The following is a 21,588-nucleotide window of genomic DNA, read 5'->3' as shown; positions in this document are numbered from 1 at the left end:
AATAGAGATTTTGTGTCCTTCAAATATGTTTTATACACTGCACAATTAGGGAATTGCTTTCCATATTTTCATCTCTTTATTTTTACCACATGTATTATTACTATTACTTTATAATCATAATTTAATCTATTTTTGTTGTAGTACATACCTTTATTACATTTTTATTTTAGTATTAATCCATCTGAAGTATACTAGTGAATACAGAGTGAGGTAAGAATCTATATTTTTCCCCTAAAGAGAATTTTTCCACAATTGCTAATAGATGATTTCATCCTTTCTGCAAAACTTCTTAATGTTTCTTTAATAATAAGTCAAGTTTAGGGCTGGGGATGTAGCTTAGTGACAGAGCACTTGCCTAACATGTGTGAGGCACTGGGTTTGATCCTTAGCAGCACATAAAAATGGAACAAATAAAATCAAGGCATGCTGTTCATCTACAACTACAAAAAATATAAGTTTAAGAAATTGTCTTAGTCACAATTAACATTTATTAGGAAGAGTTCTGAATGCTAATATTAAAATAACTCTCAGGTTATTATCTGTTTACATATAGTGGCTGAGTAATATACATTGACTCAGATTAATTATTTTGATTTTTGCCGACCATTAAGGGCAACTTTGAAGTTTCTAGCTTTCCATTTCTTCCTACTCTTCTTTCTTGGCACAATGTTTCTATGTTGTCTCATTAGCTCCTTAGACTTTGAGTAACTTATGCTAAGGAAAACCATTAGGAAACACTAAGGATCTAATAGGGTCTACTTTAGAAAGAGCAGAGAACTAATATTTGAATGAAGATAAAAGAAAGAACTAAATGAAATCTGCTAGGGTAAGAAATAAAAGCATATGTATACAGGCCAGTGTGGGAGGCGGGGGGTTGCTGAAGGAAACACATCACACAGGCAATTTTGATGGGTGTGATAAAAATGTTGAAAAAATTTTAGGGACTTTATATTTTATGTATTAAGAGTAGATTTGTGGGCTGGGAATTTGGCTCAAGTGGTAGCGCAGTCGCCTGGCATGCATGTGGCCCAGGTTCCATCCTCAGCACCACATACAAATAAAGACGTTGTGTAGGCTGAAAACTAAAAAATAAATATTAAAATTCTCTCTCTCTCTCTCTCTCTCTCTCTCTCTCTCTCTCTCTCTCTCTTTAAAAAAAGAGTAGAATTGTGAATTTAACTATGTTTTGTGAACTCAAAAAGCTCTTAAATATTTGACAACTATATTTGGTAACATGATTAAGAATTTATACAAGCACTGGAATATGTGTCTCCCTAGATGTATGTGAATTAACCTGTGAGTGAAGTCAACCATGTCAGTGAATTTCATGTCAAGCTATAAGATCATTTCTGAGATAAAAGCATTTTTTTTCTGGTGTGTTATTTCTTTAACACACTGTAGGATATCTGTTCATAAATGAGGTTGGTCTGTAGTTTTGCTGTCATTGTAGGTCTTTGGGTGATTTCTTGAAGGCTTTGGATAACAGGTTTTGCTCTCCTGTTAGAAAGAGAAGTTAATCTTGTTAGTATCTTCTAGATTTTCTAGTACATTGGAATACACATTTTCAAAATAGTTTCTATTCTTTGGGGTTGATCAATGTTGGAATGGTCAAGGAAACTGGGGGCAACCATAGAATTTATGGGCATCCTAGCAAGAATGGGGCCTTCCAGTCAGGCAGACAAAATTTAAAAAAAAAAATAAAATAAAAACAGGGTTTAGCTTAGGGTTTAATTTGGGGTGGTGGGCCCACTTATTCTCTGTGGTCTTCATTTCTATCTCCTGTCTTATGAGTATTACTGTATTGTGGTCTATTTGTTTATTTGTATTCAGAAGGGTTTGTTTAATGTATGTAAGTACACTGAACTTGTGACATAAATATTAATGATAATTATATCTTGTTTTTATGATTCTCATAAGCAGTATGAAGTGACCTTCTTTGTCTCTTCTGATTAATTTTGTCTTAAAGTGTACTTGTTCTGACATGAGAGTAGCTACCCCTAACAATCAGAGAAATGCAAATCAAAAACTACATTGAGATTTCACCTCACTTAAGTTAGAGCAGGCAATCATCAAGAATACAAATAATAGTAAATGCTGGCAAGAATCCGAGGGAAAAAGTACACTCATACATTTCTGTAGGACTAGAAATTAGTCTAAACACTCTGGAAAGCAGAATGGAGATTCTTCAAAAGACTAGGAATAGAACCACCATATGACCCAGCTTATCCCACTCTTCTGTATTTATCAAAAATCCGCATATAGTAAGTGATACAGCCACATCAATGTTTATAGTAGTGCCATTCATGATAGTCAAGTTATGGAACCTGTTAAAGTGTCCATAAAGAGATAACTGGATTAAGAAAATATGGTATATATACACAATGGAGTTTTACTTAGCCATAAAGAAGAAAGACATTATGGAATTTGCTGGTAAATGGATGGAACTGAAGAACATCATGCTAAGCCCAGATTCAGAAAATCAGGGGTTGATTATTTTCTCTCATATGTGGAAGCTAGACGAAAATAAGTGGAAAATGAGGGGGGAGGGAATTCCATGAAAACAGCAGAGAGGTCAGTGAAGTAGCCAAAGAGAATTGAGGGGAAGAGAAAAGGGATGGGAAAAGGAAAGAACTGTGGAAAGCAACTGGCCAAACTAGCCCATGTACATATATGAATATACCATAGTGAATTTCTCCTTTATATGTGCGTGTATGTATGTATGTGTATGTGTATGTATATATGTGTGTGTGTGTGTGTGTGTGTGTGTGTGTGTGTGTCTGTGTGGGTATATATATGTGTATACCTATATATCACTAATTTGAAATAAAACTATAGAATGGAGACCACTAGAGTAGAAGAAGGAAAGTAGGGATGGGGAGGAGGGAAGCCAAGTAGGAAGTACTTGGATTGAAATGAAACAAATTATATTTCATGCATCTGTGATTATGTCAGATTTAACCTCCAGTTCTATGGTTGTTTTGTTCATAGATATTTGAGGATTCCCCATGCTGCTTCCAGAGTGTTTATACTAATTTTCAGTACCACTAATAATCTATCAATGTACCTTTATTACCACAACCTTTCAGCATTAGTTTATATCATTATGGAAACATGAATAATTATTTCATAATTTGGTGATAATTCAATAGTACTTCATTAATTATGTGGTTTCTTTCATTTGTACCCTGTGCCCCTTGGTAATATTTCTATTTTTGTGGATAAGAGTTTCCTTTTTAAATTTAATTTTTTGTTTGTTTGTTTTCTGGAATTACAAGATGCTTCTAGCTCATCTGGTATATTTCCTACACAGTTTAGAATTATCTATTTCTTCAAGGAGCCCTTGATTCTATCATCGAATAAAGGTATTTGAATGAAGATTACAACACTGAGTGCGATCACTACTACTGGGATATTAAGCCAGGAAGTTATTAGGCCCTCTCATTGTATGCACACACACACACACTCACACACATTCACACAAACAATAACCTATTTATATGTGCATATAAGTAAATACATATCTCTGTATGCAACCATTCATATCTATATGAAGCTAAATATGAAATAATTTTACAATTATAATCCACAACAATATTAATTATTTTAGCCTCTTCCTTTTGCTTATCTGTAACTCCTCACTCAACATTAAGATTTGAGGTTCCCATTGGCTATCATCTTTATACATAACTGCTCAACTCTAGTACACAGGCATGGTTGTTCATAACTGTTAACCTGCATGTCCATGATTAGCAAGTCTATCAACTGGAGTCCAAGCCATGTAGATTACTTTTGCCTTACATCCTACAAACTCTGCTCATTTCCAAAGATAATTAGGTCAGTATCTTAACATTTACCCCCTTTAGTGAGATCATTTCATACAGTTGTGATGCATTTATATTATTTGGTCACATTCTGCATTTAATCCTGAAATCTTCTGGCTTCCTAAACTATCTTTTATTTGCACACCATAAGCCGAGTCGCTGTGCTGTAAAATTCTACAGGCTTTGCCAGATGCTTAATTGTTTTGCATCTACCATTACAGTAATATACAGAATAACTTCATTATCCTGAAAAAAAGTACCATGTGCATCATATATTCAGTCTTCCCCCCACCGTTCCCAAGCCCAAAGAAAACTACTGATCTGTTTATGTATTTTTTCTTAAATGCAATGGAAATTGAAATCATATAGTCTATAGTGTTATATAAATGTTTTACTTAAGTTCAAATTCCAATTATTAACTGCTATTATAAGGCCAATTCAATTTCCTATATGAACCATTTATCCAAGACCTTGATATACTCTCTCATTTGTTATATGAGTTTTTTTGTTAATTCTTTACAATTTTTCTACATAGACAATCTTGTGTTCTGCAAATTAAAATAGTATTATTTCTTCATTTCTAATTTATATGCATTTTAGTAAATTTTCTTGCTTTGCTTCATTGGCAAGAACTTCCAGTATGATGTTGAATTAAACTAGTGAAAGAAAGTAACTTTATCTTGATCCTGATGAGGAGAAAGCATCAATTTTTTTTTCACCATTAAAACATTAAGTAGGATGTTGGTTTGAAGATTCTTTTGTTTGTTTGTTTTATGTAGTTACTCAGAGTGGAGAAAATTTTCTTCATTTCAACTTTCCTGACTTTTTAAAGAAACATCATGAATAGATATTGGATAATATCAATTTTTTTATTTGCTTGATTTTGTGCCAATTCTGTGACATTGGGTTTTTGATTTTGGTTTTCATCTGTAGCTTGTTGACGTGGTAGATCAAATTGATTGAGTTTGATTTTGAATGTTAAATCAGGCTTACAGGCCTGAAAAAGTTTTTTTTTAATGTATTAAAATGTATGAAAATGTTGAATTTGATTTGATAATATTTTGGCCATGAATTTTGTATCTGTCTCAATAAGAGTGGTTGCCCCATACATATTCATTCCAGAAACATATTTTCTGGGTTTTGTATTAGGCCAATTCTCACTTCTTAGAGTGCATTAGGTTGTATTCCTTCTACTACTTCTATTTCCTAGAGCAGGTTCTGGAGAATTAATGTCATTGCTTTCTTGAATCCCAGGTAGAATACTTGATAGTATTCTAAATGGCAGAATCCATGAAAACATTGGGACCTTCTGATTTAGTTTTCACAATGTCATTAAATTTTTGATGCAGTTTCTTTATGTTATAGATGTAGAATTTATTCAGGTTATCTCATAAGAGTATGAATTTAGTTAGTTTGTACTTTCCTGGAATTGAGATATATATGATGGACCTTTATTTTATTTATTTTTTTATATGTGGTGCTAAGAGTTGAACCCAGTGCCTCACATATGCTAGATAAGCACTCTACCGCTGAGCCACAACCACAGCCCTTGCTTTAGTTTTTATACAATATTTATTTAGAAAAACTGAAAGAACTGGACTTTGGTTCAATTTTTTTCTTTTCTTTTTTCAAATTTATTGATCTCTGCTTCAACTTTTATTGTATCCTTATCCTCTGGCTTTAGGCTTAAATTGCTCCTATTTTCCTATTTGCTAATGTGGAAGCTTAGACTATTAATTTTACATATTTCTTTCACTTTAAAGTATATATTAATGCTCTATAATATACTTTACTCTCTAAGCACTGCTTTTACTGCCTTCCATAAATTTGATTTCATATTTTATTTTCTTTGTTTCAAATTATTTTTAAAAATATCTACTGAGATTTCTTCCTTCATGCATATTCTATTCAACCTGTTTTAAATTTTGGAAATTTCCAAGCTATGTTCTATTAATAATTCTTAGTTTCATCCGTTGTGACATGATAATTTACCTTACATGATTGCTAATATTTTATATTTGCTAATGTGTGTTCTGAGGTTCTGAATTTTGAGAAGTGTACATATGCTGCTATTTTTACTTATTCAACTCACTTCAGTGAGATTTTCTGTTAAATATTTTGTTTCTATTCGTGGCTTTTGGCCTCACTCGTATTTTTACTCTACTGACATGCAATTGCTCTTAGTGGACTCCAGGGTACTGGAAACATGAGCCTTCATTCAGTAGTTTATGAAAAAAATAGGTCTGCACTGCTTCTAATGCTTTTCCAAAGTCAGCGTTATTATTTGTTTGATTAAAACAACTAAGGAGATAATATGAAGCAGTTGGGGTGTAATAATAACATATACTCATTTATCATGTTATACAGTTTGAAATTTACTAGTTTTTGTTATCCATGATGTCTTAAAATCAGTAGGGTCAGTTTTTGTATTTTACTAGTTTTTACTTTGCTTTAAGTTAAGCATGGCAAGTCCATATTACTGTTAACACAAGAATCAGGGATTCACTGAGGAGTATGCTTTATACTCTTCTAAAATGTCTGAATAAATAAACATAATCAGTGAATAGAAAATTAAACAGTAACTTAATGGTGAGGAACACAGTGACATAAGAAATCTTGTATTCAAAGAAAGATCAAAATCAGCTTGTATTCCATGCCTGTCTTGTTTCTATAATGATACAGAAATGTCTTTTTATATGGATATTTTTAACCCCATATAATTTCTTTGTTTTAGAGAAGACTCATGCATCACCTCATTCAGTGCTCTCACCAACAAAGCTCCCAAATAATGCTTTGAACAAGGGGTGCAAGAAAATGAGCATAGAATAAGAGTATAATGAGTGTTAAGCACAGTCACAATCACAGGGACACAGCAATAAGTAAGAGGGACCACCTTCCCACAGTTGTGGAATTTACATTTTTAGTCAGCGTTCGTGTTTTAGAAAAAAAAAATTTTAACAAAGAAACCCAGTAATTACTGGAAATATTAAGCCACATTCTTGAATGGTGATAAGTGCTCTATATAAATTGAAGCAGGGGACAGGATAAGGAGTACCCCCCACCTTCTCCAGCCATATTGACATTAGAGGGCAGGGATGAGGAGCACCTGGTTTGGAAAGACACATGCAGTTAAGAATCCCAGACCTCCACATGAGTGGTGGAGAATGGAAGCAAGGATCTAATAAGATTTGTCCTCATATCTCAAGTCAGAGGAATACTGAGGCAGTGAGTGTTGGGTGCCAAAGAAGTGATAATCTCCATGGAGGTGAAAGGAGATTCTAAACACCTACTCCACTCCTCCTGTGAGGTAAATTGTATAACTTTATAATCTCCCTTTACAACTGAGGAAAACAAAGCTCAGAGCAGATAGACAACCTGGCCATGAACTGTAAAAGAAACAAAGCCAGATTTCAAATTCAGTTGTGAATTTCAACTTCAAATTCTTCTATGTTCTTCCCGTGGTACCTCTAGAGAGGGGCCCAATTATCCTGTAGAATGTAAAGTTCACACATTTGCAAAATCTTAGCTTCCCTTCAAAACTCTCCATAGCCCTTTTCATCTGTATTTGCTAAACCCTTTTGTAATCTCCTCCTATGCTCCGCTTGGCCCACTCATTAAAGTAATCATATTGTGAATATATCATCCCTTGAATAAAGCATTAATACACAAAGGAAAGTTGATGTATTTATGTTATGATATATTTCATTGTTATTAATAATGCTATTGCTTACTCGCCTCTTAATTGCATGTGTCTTTCCAAACCAGTGTTCTAAATGATTCAGTCTCTTAACTCTTTTAACCTGTTTAATAAAACAAACAAATCAACAACAACAACAAAAAGAAACTGTGGCTTGGTAATGTGAAACAACCCTATCAGAAGGGAAGTGTTTCCTGTGGATGCTATTAAATACTATTTAATGATGCCCAATGTTTTGTTAGTTTGAGGGAACTCCTAAGTAATTTACATAGATAATGTATATATTTAGGATTTCTTATGTCTAAAATGCATCTGACCAGTTTAGAATCATCTGACAGTTTAAATTTATAAAAACAGATCTGAAAAACCATAGGCAATCCCTGTCTTGGTGACTTTTCATCACCTGTAAGAGGACTGAAGCATCTGCTAGTCTGTAGTTTGCAGATTATTCCAACTCTAGTAATTAGCATATATTTTAAAACTAATACTAGTTTTCTAGAAGGTGTGGGAAAATCTGTTGATAGTGAATTCGCAATTTGATTAACTCAATATTGCCACTATTTTTATGAGGAGAAGGCAGTAACAGAGAAAACTGTGAAATTTCTCATAGATCATCTTCCTTCCTTCGTTCCTGCCTTCCTTCCTTCCTTCCTTCCTTTCTTTTTCTTTTCCTCTTCTTCTTTTCCTCCTCCTCCTCCTGTTTTTTTAGTTCCTTACATGTTATTTTTTTAGACCAGGCTGAGTGAAATGATTGTTTCAGTGCTAATGAGACAACCATGTCAGGTCTTTCTGAAGGCTGTGACTCACTGAGAAATTCCAAATAACATACAACCACAGGAAAAAGCTTTGCTAAGCCATCAGGTGAAAGAGATTTCTATATCTTTTTCTTTTTTCTCATTTTTATTATATGATTAGCCATGCATTTCTATATGTTCTTTTTTAAAATTTTAAATTTGTTTTAATTGGTTATACATGGGAGTATAATGCACTTTGATACATCATATATAATGGAGTATAATTTCTTATTCTTCTGGTTGTATACGATGTAGAATACTCTCACTTCACAGCTCTATGATTTTATAAAGTCAGTTATAAATGACATACTAAAAGATCAACTCCAAATGTCTGGTATACTTATGAAAACCAAGACTAACATAAAGAAGAAAATTTATTTTGAAGACATAATGCTTTTCTTTAATAAAGTGATAGAAAAAGAGGAGAAGGAGAAACCTAAAAAAGTCTACATTATAATTCTAGTTCCTCCTGTCTTCATATGGTTGTTCACAGGAACCACATTTGGAGCTTTTTATAATTAGAGAATAAGGCCAAATTTTAATCCTATTAAAACAAAATCTACATAAGGCAATATACTTTCTAAACTTAATGTGTGATTCTTATTCATGCACATTTTAAAAACTTGTCTCTACAAAGTTCTTAAATTTCAATATCCATTAATAACCGGGAATGATTTTAGTGAAGTGTGAGGTTCTGTTGCAAGATGAAATATGTCTAGGAGGTTATGATTCACTTGAGAACATAACATTGTTTTGAATACTTTAAAAACAATCTTTCTTTTTTGAAAAAAAATTGCTAAATTTTGATTATCAATATTCTTTTGCTTGAGTTATTGGAATGCTAACTTGTATGATTAGAAGTTTTACATGCTGTTGTGAAGGAATTTTTATAATAAAAATAGATGAAAAATTTCATCCCATAATATTTGTATGCATAGTGCAAGAGGTGGAAGTGAAAGGGCCTTTCAATTAAGCATGATTGGAGGAAAAACTATTTAAAAACTATCTAAGAGGAATCAACATCTTGGAATGATGTCTTTGTAAAAGTTTTTCCTTAGAGTAAATCTGCATTGGTGACTTGGGAGTAGTCAATGCGCCCTCCTTAAAGCTCCTAGGTTCCCATTTTATACCTGTTTCCAAGGTTTTCGGGGGTGAGGCCTCAGCACTAATCTCACTGTGATTTCCTCTGCAGCAATTCTTCTTTTCAGAGAGGTTTCTGAATTGTGTGCCTCGCCTTCTGTCTGAAGAATAATGTCTAAAACTGTACACAAAATCTTCAAAACTCTGTACAACCTGGCTAAAGTTACTTTGCTAATCTCAGCTCATTTTAAACCAGCCCCAATACCACCATTTCTTAAATAAGCAAAAATTGCTTTTGTTTTGATTGATCCCCTTGGTTTAAAAAAAAAAAATCCCTCTCTACTTCTTTTGGTGTGACACACTATTTCTCATCTTTATAAATATACCATACAATGTTGTCTTTTTTATCTTTCCCAGTCAGGTAAGCAATTCATTCTTCCTGCTTTAGTAGCACTTAATCCATTGTAGAATTGCTACATTATTTATGTGTTAATCTTATGTGTTACCTTATGATTTTCTTGAGTTTAAACACTGTTCTCCCTACCCCCACATTTAAACAGAAGTCCAAAGCAGTGTCTAAACTACCAACAGTACTAAGAATTTACCCAATGGCTGGCTGGATGGATGGATGCACAGACATATTTTTCCTTTGTTCCACTTGTAATCCTATTTTTTTAAATTTTTTTTTCTTTCTGGCCCTAAAACTAAAAAAGTAGTGAAGCATCTCATCCAATTTATTATAATACTGTTATTAAAGTCTCTTTTTATCTTAAGAAATTAGTGCAATTGAAAACAAATTACAAACTAATCTGAATGAAGCACAAGGCATTATCTATTTCTGAGAAATTTGGAGTTAGGAAAAACTGCATTCTAATTTTGAATTAACCTGATTATATTTCAGAGATCAAATAATGTAGTTCTAGAATATAAAACAACAGAATCTAGAGCAGCACTCAACAATAGGACTCCCACATGGTGATAGAAATGAACCGTAATCAACACTGCTAAAGGAAGTAGTCACTAGCCACATGCAGATATTAAACATTTAAAATGTGGCCAGTGCAACTGAAAATCTAGATAGTTTTATTTAATATAATTATTTCATTAAATATGAATAGCTACATAAGTTTGGTGCCTATAACATTTGACAAAATCATTTTTTCTGTAATAATCATAGTCTGTTGTAATAATAGAACAAAGACAATTTACGAAGGAATTTTAACTAGCATAGGTGGGCATTATTTCTCCCCTGTTCTTATCTTCCTGAAAATTTTCCAATCTTTCAAAAATTCATTATTTCATATTAAGCCCCCAATATCCCTCACGTAATCTGTTTTGTGTTGCTATAACAGAAGGCCATAGACTGGGTAATTTATAAGGAACAGAAATTTTATTTCTTATAGTTCTAGTTGTGGAAAAGTCCAATATCAACATGTTAGTATCTGGAGAAGGCCTTCTTGTTGTGTTGTCATGGCAGAAGGCAGAAGAGTAAGAGAACATGTCTGTGTGTGTGTGTGTGTGTGTGTGTGTGTGTGTGTGAGAGAGAGAGAGAGAGAGAGAGAGAGAGAAAGAGAGTAAGAAAGAGACAAACTCCTTTTTATTACAAGTCTACTCTTGCAATAGCTAACACACCACATGATAAATACATTGAACAAATTCATGAGGGCTGGGGCTGGGGCTGGGGCTTGCCCAGCACATGTGAGGCCCTGGGTTCGATCCTCAGCACCACATAAAAATAAATAAATAAATATTTTTTAAAATCATGAGGGCTCTACCCTCCTAATTACCTCTCAACACTGTTGCATTGGGGAGTAAATTTTTAACCCATGGACTTTGGGGGACATATTTGTACCACAGCAACTGTTAGGAGTGAATTTAATCTCAGAAATTAGGTGAACATGATAGAATCCTTCCTTCCTTCCTTTCTTCCAAAAAAAGAAAAAAGAAAGAAAAAGGAAAAAAAAAACACCAAACAAACAAACAACAAACAAAAATGTTGAAAATCTTCTTTGTTCCAGGGAGTATTCAATATGTCTGGCAGTGAATAAAATAAAATCCTAATATTAGGCTGTATTATGTCCTATTGGGGAGATGCACAATAAATTTTAAAAATGTATGTATGAAATTATTTTATATAGTAGTGAATCCCATGCAAACATTAGTAAAGCAAGCTAATGAAAGAACCGTGGGGCAGAAACTTTACTTTAAAAAAAGCAGTTAGATATGTGATGATCTGAGGAACAAGAGCAAAATTTGTGGAGCAGAAACAGAGGAGAAGGATTCTGGGAACAATGCAATGCCAATTGTGCTAGAGCAAAGAGAGAGACTGATAGTGACAGAGTGAGAACTCAGTGTGGAGTCCAGACAGCAGAAAAGGTAGACATGGAGAACACAGTATGTTCATAAGGTGAGATGACCTCTAACCCGGCTCATGTGGGAAGGTGGTGAACCGGCAGTGAGGAGTTTGTAAACTAAATGTTCTTATGGAGTGGGAGATTGGTTGGTGGTAGGGTAGTAAAGTGAGCTGGAAATGTGAGAATTGTTGATCCAAACTTAATTTGGGAGTGGATTAGATTATTAGTGGTAGTCCTTATTTTTATCTTCAGTTCTATATATTTTTGTTTTCTGTGTTTTGTCTTCAGCCTCTATTTAAAAGACATATCACAACCAAGAGACTGTAAGATTCTTATTATACTGGAAACATAGGGATTATTTAAGGTTTGTTTTTATCCTCACCCTTAGCATAGTATCTGACACATCATTTTTATTAAATAAACATTTATGACACTGAATCCAATTTTGGAGTTATCTTTAAAGGAATAGTATCCTATATCATTATCCATTATCAAACTGTCAATAAATGATATCTATTAATAGTTTTATTTTCAATTTTCAAAAATAATAGTCTACTCATCATTATTACTTCTACAAGTTATTGATAGGAGTCACAAATTTGAACCAAATAATTAGACTTAGTACTTTGGTAATACTTTACTTTGTTCTTGCTATGAACAAAAGCCAGTGTTCCCCCTAAATTTATATATAGTACCTCTAATCCTCATGTGATGGTGTTTGGATGTGAGACCCTTGGGAGGTAATTAGGTCATGAAGGTGAACTACTCATGAATAGTCAGAGGGCTAGGTAGCTCTTTTTCCACCATGTGAAGGTTAAAAAAAAAAAAATGTAGGCAACCTGAAACCTGCAAGAAAACACTTCCCAGAATGATCTCAAACTTTGACTCCTCTAAGAAATAAATTTCATTTGTTTATAAGTCACCTAGTCTCTGGTAATTTGTTATAGCAGTCTCAATTGATAAAGCCAGTGCTAAATAATATAGCAAGATTCCTTTTGACTACTTTTTATTAAAGAAAATATTGTTCTTGTTCATTTTCTCTCCAAACTCACTCTTGGCTTTCAGAATCTCAGTACAACTTTGCTGACTAAGATCTTCTTGCCCTACTTTGGAAAATCTGTTCATTCTCTGTCACAGTTGGGTGTGATTAATGAGCTAACATTAGTAAAGTACCTTGAGTTCTTTGGATAAAGTTGTGCAAACTATTATTCTGTTGTAACACTTCTTTAAGGAACATTATCCTATTTCATTGTTATTTGTGGGATCTGGGAAAGAAAGCAAGGGAGAAGTGTCTCTGAGAACACACACTTCAATAAAGTATGCAAGTTTAGCATGTATGCAGAAAGAGATGAGGTTCAAAATTTCATTGTGAATATACTCTTGACCTGTCTCACTATTTTAATTCTGTACTACTCACCTAGAGTGAGGTAAGGTGAAATAGGAACCATCTTTCTAAAAGAATAATTATTGTTATCTTTTGAGGCACTGAGTGTACCCTTTGGAAGCAATTAAAATGTATTTTGCTTTCTCAAAGTTACATATATTACTCTGAGAAAGCAAAAAGTAACTAACAGACACATACCTGTGAGATTCTGAGCAGTTTATCATTGTGTGACATTTAGTTTAGTGCATTCCTAAGGTCTTTTTTTGGTAAGTACCCTAACAAATCTGTTTATGAGCACAGCATGGATCAGGGATCCGCCATGAAAAAGGTTCATTTGGAAGGCAATGGTGTCCTGCGGTTACTTTATGTGCATCATTGCTGGTGGACAGATGGCTGGTTTCTCACTGTGTCCTCATTTCAACTCTGTCTCTGGCTGGATCCTTTCCTATGTGGGTTTACACCTGTGCTAATAGCCGAGACTTTTTATGCAGGACCCAAGTTTTACTTACTCTTAAATTTAGACCCTCCCTTCAAGTCCAAAGTTCGATCCAAATAGCTCAAATTAGGCAACCAAACCAAGTGATTGCCCTTGCTAAACTGTGTGCTGCCTGCCATCTAGAAGGCATGAGAGGCCTAAGCAGATTTTATTGTTTGATTGTTTCCTCTTCATAATATTGTAAATTAAATTATCAAATTCTATCTTTAGAATCAAAGCTATAAAAGGATTAGGAAGCAGCATGATGGGGCAGTGTCCACAGAGCCAGGACTTAGTCCCACTGCTGCTGCTACATAGGATCTAACTGCATGTCTCCAGGCACTTTGTGTAAAATCCAAGAGCTCAGGATTATCATCTGTAAAATGAGATTATTAAGATAGACAGCCTCTATAGCCCCTTCCAGCTTGACAGTTCTGTTGGTAGGGGGCTCTTGGAGAAAGGTGTATTTGCTTTGCCAGCATTATTGTTTATTTTAGTAGCTTTCTGAGCATTTAAAGGGAATTCTTGCATGTTCTAAAGTCCCTATATTTTTTAATGTACTAGAAATTAAATCCAGGGTCTAGGCAAGTGTCCTATTGTTGAAGTACATCCTCCGCCTTTTAAAAATGCTTGTTTTGAGCCAGGGTCTCACTCACTGGCCCAGGCTGGCCTTAAACTTAACATCCTCCTTGCCTTGGCCTTTGGAGTAGCTAAGATTCAGACATGCAGAGTCCCCAGTCTTATTTAATAAGGGTTGCATTTTGTTTGTAGTATTATTATTGAGAATGTTTCCTGGACCAACCACTTAGCATTTTAAAAAGTATCGGAGGCAGGTGATATTTGTGCTGATTTGTGTGCTGATGGATAAAAATTAACTGCAAATCTTTTTTCATAGTTAGTAACAAAAGTAGAAATTATCAGTAGCTGGGCTGTGAAGCCCTGTGAAATGAGATGAGAAACAGGAGGATATTAGTTAAGGGAATTTGAGTTGCCCTTGGGAAACTCATGAATTCCTGTTTCCCCATCTGTTTAAAAAAAAAAAAAAAAGGAAAAAAAAAAAAAGGAAAAACCCCAAACAAAAAACTTCAGGATAATAGTAATTACTACCTCATTATGTTTGCTTAGAGGATTAAGTGATTTAACAGATCCAAAATGCTTAGGACACTATCTAGCACATAGTCTGTGCTGTGTGTTGAGCCTTAACATAAGAAATAGTCTGGTGTTCCATAAAACAACAAAGATGTGCAAGACATTACCAAGGAATTATTGATTTTGTGCTCATTTTAAGTGAATCAACACTGAACAATATAATTGTCAATTTCTCCTGACTCTGTGTTAGCCTTAATTCAATAGCAATGAAACTCACTCTAAGTCAATGTGTGTATGATGGAAGGTAGGGAAATAGGGATGGAATAAATAACTGTGAAGGTGTTTTTCAAATTAAAGATAACCTAAATCCTGAAAATTCTGTCTTTACTGCACACATATATTCATGCACATACAAAAGAAATAATACTCTAGGATTTCATAAATCCAAATTCTCCACATGACTAGAGTTTAATGCTTCAGGCATTGTACTGGATAATTTTATAAATATTATATAACTCCCACAAGAGGAGTGGAATTTGAAAGTTTTTACCATAAAAATGATAAATATTTAAGTAGATTTGTTTAACCTAATTTAAACATTGAACAATGTGCATATGTATCAGAACATTACACAACACCCAATTAATGAGTACAATTTTCAAGTTTTTAACTTATCAGTAAAAAATAAAATTTAAAAAAAGCTACAAAAGTATATACCATTTTTCACTATCATATGACTAAGTAATTTACAAGGAAAATGGATGAATAGACATATATTTTCCAAAAATTAAATTATTTAGAAACATTTTTTGCAAATTTAGAATCAAGAGGGATCTAATTCATTATCTAATTCATCTTGTACAAATGAGCCTGAGAGATGTATGAGCTTAGATATTGGTGGTGACATATCTGTGACTACCATTCAAAGGCCACCCTTCTTGAGGTTACAAGCGAATTATTTGCAAGTCATTATCATATAACTCCATAACATTTCAGAAAATAAGGATTCTTTCCACTGAGATGGATCTGTGAAACCCATTACACACATGCTCCTCTAGCCTCTTGCTGAATAATGTAAATTTTCCAACTCTAAGCATACTACAATTGAGTGTGACTATTTTGACTGACCTGTTATCCACAGAGACACTTCTTATGGCTGAATTTACTCATGGTGAAGAGGAGAATTAAAAGTCAGTTGAACTATAAACAATGAAGTAGAGAAAGTTCAGTTATTTAAAATTACATTTTATCACCTAGTTTTTTCTGGGTATAATAAGCTTATCAAAATGCTTGAATATCCTTAGCAAACTTAAAATACTAGACATATTTTTAAAAGTATCTTTCTATCTCATGCCATATGTTACAAGAGAAACACATCAAGAACTCATTAATATTTTAATGAGTATGAAATGAATAGTTCCTTTTGCTAAGATTTTATACCCTAAAGAAAAAAAAAGAAGGCTCAAAAGATATGTCTAAATATTTTTTATATTAGCCAGTCATTAACAGCCATTCTCATTAATGTAGTGGCACTGGACTGGACATGAATGAGAAAGTTAGTTGAAGTCTAAAATAGACCAGACACTTTGAAGAGATAGATTTTGAAATATTAATTGAATTCATTTCACAATGTATATTCACTTACTTATTGAATACCTATTTATTTGTCTTATTGTAAGGATTTGAAGAAAGCACATTAAAATTTCTTATTTTCTTCAAGTTTGTAATACATTTTTTTTTTTTACAAAGGACTTCTAATGCTTCCTGCCTCAATAAGAGGCTGGAAATACTAGCAAATTCTTCTTAATAACTGAAAGCATTTCTAGATCATAATATGCATGGCTGTGCATTTGTTATTATCACTTAGAGGAGAGAGAGAATAGGCTGTTTGGATTTAAAATTTCTAACAGGTCACATATTAAAGAAAGTAGATAAATATGTAAATGTATCATTGTTATCATTATGAATTTTGTAGTGAGAGAGGAAACAAAGTGATATTTCTATATTTTATCTCTTATCTTGGTCTCCTTTTTCCTTTATAATTAGATCTAGAAAAAAGTTGATTCCCACTTTCTAAGAATCTTAGACTTTTTTAAATTATAATTTACTTTACTTTAAAATTTTGACTTTAGTATTAATAGTACTAGGACATTTGAGTTATAACTATAGTTTGGGATTTGGAAGGAGTTCAAACTAAACCATTTGATCATTGTGGAGTCTGTACTATCTGATTTAGATTCCTCTTGGTTTAAGTAAAACACATGGATGAATACCTGACCACTTCCTTGCATTGTGTGGACACAGTCTTACCAAGATTCTGACTATAGATGGAGATCAACATTCTCACCAGAATTAATTGGTTTGAGCTTCAAAATGATCTAGCATAGAAAAGCAGGAAGGAATTACAGGGAGATAAATATATGTTTGATAGATTTAAAAATGATTGTTCATACTCCAGGCAGTTTACCCCATCTGGAAAATTTTAGACAAGCTAAACAAGGAGACTTCTTATACTTGAGCAACTACATTCTGGAAGTATCATTTTGATCCTATATCTTTTTTTTTTAACAGAATATATTCTTGTTCAAGGCATCAAAAAACAAACAAAAAAAAAACAGAAATAAATTATAAAATTGATCATAACACCTTTTCACCAAATCTGGACTTTATCCAGTAAAAAAAACTGTAGTTGTCAAAACATTACTCATTTTATAGTTCCTTATTTTATAGTTGTTTTAAAACTTAAATTTTTGTGTATCCTCAAGCAATAAAGAAAGTTAGTTTATAGGATAATGGAGAACTGATGGTAACCATCCAATAAATGTATAAAATAATCATACAATGCTGCTGAACAAATCTTTGGTCCTTTCTGATTTCTGAAGACTCTCCGAATTGTGTTTATTACAATTACCATGTTTTTATGTGGATGTAGACTTCTACCTTGCAACTTTGCTGGAGGGTCTGGATTATTTTAGGAAACAAAACAAAACTCAACATCCCTGCCATCATTAGGTGGAATATCTTTGAGCCAACCATTTTTGTTGATAAAACTGTGAAAAGAAGACAAACTGGTGATAATTGGTCTTGGCTACATTTTTCAGTAACAATCTTGAGATTTTTCTCAGAAACCATAGAAATGAATATGAAGCCAAAATAGAGATATCTTTAAGAACAGAAAGCTGAGAAGATTAAATAAAAATGTTTAAATAGACTAAACTTCTAAATGAAATTTATTGTTCTAAAAGTGTCCAGGACCTTAGGAATACCTAAGAATAAACATAATTCCCACTGGCTTCCTAGCAAGAAATCTATAATGATATAAGAAGAGTGAAAATGAGAAAAAGAGATAGCACTGGGGAATGTGAAGTTTCATTTCTAGCCAAGAGGATAACATTTTCAAAAGATATTTTGGGTTTAATGTTTAATCCCTTGCATTCACTGTGGGCACTGGCTCCAAGCCAGATGTTGGGGGTCCTGACAATAGGCAAGGAGTAGGCAGGTGGAGCTCCACAGCAAACACAGACCCTCAAGGATGACTCTGCTGGGTCTGGAGGAATACACTGTAAATCAAATGGAGTTGCCATGATTTTAGAGGTTTAGACTTGACTTTGCCACACTGGTGGGGAAGTAAGACAAAGTTGTGCACATGTTAGTGAGAAATCTGACATATGGATTCCAGCTTCAGGAACTTCTGTCTATTTTGAACTGATGAGAATAGAATCCTGGAAGAAAAATCTAAGCATGAAAGCAAACATAGAATAAACAATTAAAATAGACATCAACAGTTGTCCACCCATCAACTGTTATGTACTGAGTGTGCATTATTCCTTTTCACATTCCTGTTTGATTTTTTATAGTACTTATTACTCCAGGCATCTTACTTGTGGTTTTTCATCTCCTTCTCTGGAATGTGAGTTCCACCAGAGTAAGGAACTAGCTTTACACATGCAACACTTGGAAAGGTATCTGCCATGGCTTGGACCATTATGTAAATTTATTGGATGGATGAATGAAGTCACTTTTGAACTGAGTTGTGAAAACTCAATAGTCACATGCCAAGTAAAATTTGAGACAGAGGTGGCAAGCTGAAGGAGAGCCCGGCCTGTTTCAGAGAAAGAAATGATGCAGAAACAATTCTGCTTCTTCATGTAGGAAAACCACTTCTTATGATCTAAAATCTCTCCAACTCAATCTAAGTGAAGCAGAACCTTGAATGTACACTTGAAAAACTGAGTTTACAGTATCATTTCTTCTCCATTATGGAGTGGAAACTTTTGACATTCTTACTCAGAGTTTAAGGCTGACCCAGATTTTTGTTTTTTTAACTTAAATGGACCTATCATTCTTATGGGACATAGGAAGGAAGAAAGAACTACTAAGAAGAGATAAAGAAATCTCTGGCTCATATCTCCAAATTAATAACTGTGACACAGAATTAACAATCTGATTCAAAGGTCTCTCTTCTTCTGCAAAGAGAAACTGCCATATGGCCTACATTGTGGTCTTCCCATTTACACAACGATTTAATATGCCTGGTTCATGATGAAATACCAGCTCCCGGCTGGGAAATTAAAGCAGTGTTCAGCTCCTCTCAGCAAGAAGGCTTCAGTTTGATATATTCTGTAAACTGGATTCTACATTAGCCAAGGGAAAGGATTGACATAGTTAGGAAACACAGTTGGACTTGTTAAAATAAGCGTTTCAGTGTACAGATGCTAAGTCTCTTTGGAGCTATGCTTTGGATCACTTTGCTCCCACTTAGCTATCGATTAAATGTATTTTTGTTTAAGTCCCTTTTAATTTTAATTTTTAAAATAATTTATGTGAATTCTATCTTCTACCTTTTAGACATTTAATAAATGCTTGTTCGGAAAGAATGGACTTACATACTAAAATATTCTCTTTTCTTTGTGGGTTCCAGTTTAACCAGACCAAAACAATATCTATCAAAGTGATATGATGAAACAAGGATGGCCTCACAAAGACTGAGAATCAAATACTTTTACCAGCTGGTTACTGTGGCTTATGTAGGTAAATAAAATACTGTTAACTTGAGTGCAATAGTAAAGTGAGGATGATAATACTTACCTAATAGGACAGTTGCAAGTAATAAATGATTATGTATAGATATCCAGTTTTCCTTCAGGGTCTATAGGGTATTGGTTTCAGGACTTCTGCAAACATCAAAATCTAAGGATTCTCAAATACCTTACATAAATGGCATAATATTTGCATATGATCTATATACATCACTCTGTTTACTTTACCTCATTTCTAGATTACTTATAATTCCTAATATAATGCAAATGCTATGTAAATAGTTGATATGTTGTGTTGTATGGGGAATGATGGCAACAGAAAAACAGCTTTATGTGTTCAATATTGATGCAGTTTTTAAAAAGAATTTTCCATTTGTGGACGGTGGAATCCCTGGATGCAGAACTGAACAATATTGAGGGCCAACTGCACAAGTGTTGGTATGTGTGTGCGTTTGTGTGTGTGTGTGTGTGTGTGTGTGTGTGTGTGTATTAAATACCAGACTTAGTTACGAGAGGATGAAGACATGGAATTATTTATAGTAATAGTCCTTATTTCTATCATATTCACATGTATCTAGGTATCCATGTCATTAATATTTGCTATAGCGTGGTATGTTTGGTATAACTGCCTGTAACTTTCAATGTCTTTTATTCTTCCAGTGTCTGGATAACTGTGAATGATATTATTTTTTGCTGACATTCTTTAGATGTCAAGGTCAAAGTCATAGCTAGTAACATTTAAAGTTTTATATTACAAAATATTTCACTCCCCTTTTTCACATGTCCACTTGAAAGCTATTCTTCATACTTATTTATGCAGCAAGCGTACTGCATACCATGGGCTGGTCAATGTATTCGGCCTGCCTTCTCTTATAGTAGCCTTAATCTATTTTTTACCTCTGTTTGGAATAGAGTACAATTAGATTATCTGTACTTGTCTACTGGATTAAGACTCATTTGTGTTCTTGTTATTTTGCCTTTTGTTTGTTTTTAGCAGTGTTGGGGATTGAATCCAGAGTCTTGCACATGCTAGGCAAGTACTTTACTACTGAGCTATATCCACAGTCCTGGATTAAATCTTTGAGCTTTGTTACCCTAGTCCTAAGACCAAAGTTTTATAAGTTTTCTTTAATGTGTGTTGAAATAACCATCCACACCAGACACAAATACAGGTATATATATAAATATATTTTGTTTTTCTTTTATCATTTTCTTTCCCTCTCCATACCCATGTCTTTCTAATTGATCTGTTGGTGTAAAATTATTTTCACCCAATTTACATACCAATCAATAAAATCAAATACTGATTTTATTATAGCATATATATTTGTGTTCTAAATACTAACAACATATGCTTTTACTAATATTCACTTAACCCTCAGCTTTATGAATATTTTACCTTATATGCCAGGCACTAACCCAATAATCAGTGTGTCTTCAAGAAATGAAACATATTAGAAGTCAATAGGTCTAAAGATCATTATTATTTAATGTGTTAGAAGCATTCAGTAAAATCATAATTTAAGATCAAGGAATTTGTCAAAAAAATAAAAAAGTTCGCAGAGGGAGGTGTCATACTAACTGGAGTCCTAAAGGGCAAGTAGGATGTGGCAAATCGAAGGGATTTTGCAGAATGAGCATTCCCAGGAGCAGGGAGTATAGAAGCAAAGAATAGAGAGAGCATATGGGTTTGAGGAAATGCAAAGACAGTATTCAGATGTTCAGGTAATAGGTAGGAGGCGTGTGGATCATAGAGATCTTCTGTGGCTTTGTAAGGAATTGGATTTTTTTTTCCTACAGCTAGTGAGCAAGAATTGAAGATTTTTTTAAAATGAGGAATGCAGTTATCGAATTC

At 33.6% G+C, this 21,588-nt stretch overlaps 1 protein-coding gene across 1 annotated transcript in view; it reads left to right on the top strand.

The window, feature by feature from the left end:
- The window catches only part of Hcn1 (hyperpolarization activated cyclic nucleotide gated potassium channel 1), a 367,811-nt gene that overhangs the window by 323,609 nt on the left and 22,614 nt on the right, over positions 1-21,588 (top strand). The window lies entirely within an intron of this gene.

This window comes from Urocitellus parryii, chromosome 1, assembly GCF_045843805.1.
Source record: "Urocitellus parryii isolate mUroPar1 chromosome 1, mUroPar1.hap1, whole genome shotgun sequence".
Classification (NCBI taxonomy): Eukaryota; Metazoa; Chordata; class Mammalia; order Rodentia; family Sciuridae; genus Urocitellus; species Urocitellus parryii.
This window is presented reverse-complemented; position numbering and strand designations above follow the sequence as displayed.